The sequence below is a fragment of the Peromyscus maniculatus genome, chromosome 3 (assembly GCF_049852395.1).
Source record: "Peromyscus maniculatus bairdii isolate BWxNUB_F1_BW_parent chromosome 3, HU_Pman_BW_mat_3.1, whole genome shotgun sequence".
Taxonomy (NCBI): domain Eukaryota; kingdom Metazoa; phylum Chordata; class Mammalia; order Rodentia; family Cricetidae; genus Peromyscus; species Peromyscus maniculatus.
Genome location: NC_134854.1, coordinates 46,926,162 through 46,929,701, shown reverse-complemented (window position 1 = coordinate 46,929,701; position 3,540 = coordinate 46,926,162). Strand labels below are relative to the sequence as shown.

Here is a 3,540-nt window from a genome sequence, read left to right as displayed (position 1 = left end):
AAAAGACAAGAACAAAAACCTTTCCCCAAAGTTTTTTTGGGATGTTCCTTTTTGGCAAGTTATTATCTGATTAAACGAAAAGGCATGTATTACTGGTATAAGTTAGTTTAAATTGATGTTCATGCTAGTTGATGAACTATCACCTCCTCTAACTAAGAGGTCTCTCTTGTTGGAATCAAACCTTTATCAATTTTGATGGTACCCACAGCCTATGTTCTCCTATAGAAACAAAAGCAAAACCTCATCCCCAACGTAACACATATCCTGGTTTCCATTCTGAGGTCAGCACATCCTTAAAGTATATAGGCTGATTTAATTCTGTAGTTTTTCTCCATTATCCAATGTCTCTCTGCAGCTGTTCTTCCTTTCTCATTGACATTGAGAAAATTCAAAGTTAATAGAGCATTATGCAGTCTATTTCTGGGGTTTTTTGTTACCCCTCTCTGTTTATTTAGCATATCCTCTAGAGTTCTGTTTGATCTTTCTATAACTGCTTGACCTGTAGAATTATGTGGTATGCCTGTAATATGCTTTATATTGTAATAAGCAAAAAACTGTTTCATTTTAACAGAGACATATGATGGAACATTGTCAGTTTTGATTTGTGCAGGTATACCCATGATGGCCATAACTTCTAGCAAATGAGTGATTACAGAATTAGCTTTTTCAGAACTCAAAGCAGTTGCCCATTGAAATCCTAAATAAGTATTGATGGTGTGGTGTACATATTTCAATTTTCCAAATTCTGCAAAGTGAAGTACATCCACCTGCAAGATTTCATTTCTCTGAGTACCCTTTGGGCTACATCCTGCTGGTAATGACGTTTTATTTTAGAAGGAACAAGTAGGACATTTCTTTACTATTTCTTTGGCTTGTTGCCAGGTTATGAAAAATCCTTTTTTAAAACCATTACTATTGACATGATGTTTGTATGAAATTCTGAGGCCTCCAGCACATTTCCTATCAATAATTTATCAATCTCATCATTGCCTTGTGCTAGAGGGCCTGGCAGACAAGTATGGGATTGAATGTGAGTTATATATAAAGGATGACTCCTTTTCCTGATTGTATCTTGTAATTGAATAAATAGTGAAGTTAATTCTGAAGCATCAGGGATAAATTCTGCAGTCTCAATATGTAATACCACTCTTTCAGCATACTGAGAGCCAGTTACTATGGTGACAGGTTCTGAAAAGTTCATTAATACCAACAGAATAGCATACAATTCTGATTTTTGACCTGAATTATAAGGGCTTTGAACCACTTCACTTAAATTTTCTGATTTGAAATCTGCCTTTCCTTGTTTGTTGACATCTGTATAAAATGTACGAACTTCAAATATGGGTTTTTCTCATACAATTCGAGGCAAGATCCAATCAGCTCTCTTTATAAGATCAATTCTATCGCTTTTGGGATATTTGCTGTTAATTTCTCCCAAATAATTACTGCAAGCTCTTTGCCAAGGTTCATTTTCTGTCCATAATTTTTCAATGTCCTCCTTAGTTAAAGGTACGACAATTTCTGCTGGGTCTATTCCTGCTAATTGACGAAGTCTCAATTTTCCTTTCCAAATCAAGTCAGAGATTTTTTCCCCATAAGTTTTTAATTTTTTATTTGGTTTATTTGGTAAAAATATCCATTCCATTATAATATCTTCCCTCTGCATTAATGTTCCTGTAGGAGAATGTCTAGAAGGTAAAATAACCAAAATGCAATCCAGCTTTAGATCAATATGATCCATGTGCCCTTCATGTACTTTCTTTTCTACCAAGGCCAATTCTTTCTCAGCTTCAGGTGATAATTCTCTTGGACTATTTAAGTCCTTGTCACCTTCTAAGGTTTTGAACAAATTATTCAGTTCATCATTTTTTACCCCAACAATAGTTCATAGATGAGAAATATCTCCAAATAATCTTTGAAAGTCATTAAGAGTCTGTACCTAAGAGCAAAGCTTCTGGAAAAACCATTTGTTCTTCCCTGTCTTGTATCTTTCCTCAAACTTGACCTTGGCCTCCTGCCTGGCCTTGTGTTTAGAGACCCAGGGCTGGGTCTCTAAAGACATCTTGGTTGACAATTGTTTTGTCCAAGGGGATGTCCACAGAGTATCTTGTGGGCATGAAGTGGTTGTAGTTATAAACTTTCACAAAGGACTTGATCTTTGACCTCTTGGCAATTTTCTTCTTGCCCATGAGAGCTGTCACTTTTCGGGGATAGCAGTCAATTCCAGTCACCAGGGAATGTCTGTAAGGGCGGTCTGAGGTGCCATCATCAATGTTCTTCACGATGACCACTTTGCATTTGGAGTAGCGTCGGGCCAGGACCAGCACCCCTTTCCCGGGTTTCATGAACTTGCCCATTTCGACAGCAAGGAGCCGGTACCCAGCAGAAAGGAAAGCCTATTTTTCTTTATGAGCAAGCTTGGAGGATGTATTCATGGCCAAGTCCTCAATAGTGGACTGCATTATTTAATAATTTCATGGCTTCAAGTTTATTTAGCCACTCAAGTATGTGCTGGGATGATAACTACAATTTTCATTACTTCTAAAATTTATTTTGAGATTTCCATGACATTACCATTTTGTTTGTTTAATCTTATAGTAACTTTAATCAAATGTGTTCAGCTCTGTTGAGCAACCAGTCCTTACGTAGTTCACTGGGAATATTTCTAGTAGCAAGCAATTTGTATCTATAGTGTAATGACTTGAGGGACCAAGATATAACATTTCTAGTATTGCTTGGTAGATGCACGTGTGCATGCATGTTAATTTTTTTTTCTAAATGGACTCTTGTTACCCTAGAGAATTTTTTCTGACTTTATCTGACTTTCTTTTCTGTGCTGTTTACATGATGGTATAAGTTCTATCATTTAAAAATCAATTACAGACCACTTAGCACAGTGTCAGGAAAGATAAATATCTCACTCACTCTGGGCCCTGAACCTCTGAAACCCATTAACAATCCACTGTGAAACCCATCTGATTCATATAATGCAAAGGTAGAAAGCATGCATGGGAACAAGTCAAGAGCTGTTGAGAGGGATAATTTCTATGCAGTAGTCAGGACAGGCTTTTGTAACAGACAGCTCTTACTACCTTCCTCCAGTAATCTTAGAATTGCATAGGCACAGAGAGTAATTATGATGATTGATTGATTGATTGATTGATTGACTGATTGGAAGCAATATCTCATAGCCCAGATTAGAATGGTACTCCCCATGTAGCCTGTAGAATTAGACTGGCCCACATGAGAGTTTTTGCCTTAGACTCAACCATTGGATGACAGATGAGTCATCAGGCAGATCTAAGCATTTTCTTAATCTTTGTGCTTTGTCTGTTCCTTCATTAATGTTAGTTCAATTCTGACTCCTGCCATGATAATTGTGTCCTTGGGAGCTGGCTATTTTCTTAGTTACTTTTCTATTGCTGTGATGAAACACCATGACCAAAAACAACTTGGGGAGGAAAGAGTTTATTGGCTCACATATCCAAAATCACTGAACACTGAGGTAATCCAAGACAGAAATTAAAACTAGGCAGGAAC

The 3,540-nt window shown here is 37.1% G+C and overlaps 1 pseudogene; it reads right to left on the bottom strand.

Moving 5' to 3' along the window:
- Window positions 1-1,939: 1,939 nt before the first annotated feature.
- On the bottom strand, window positions 1,940-2,357 carry LOC102909939 (large ribosomal subunit protein eL27 pseudogene; annotated as a pseudogene).
- Between the last annotated feature and the right edge of the window lie 1,183 nt (window positions 2,358-3,540).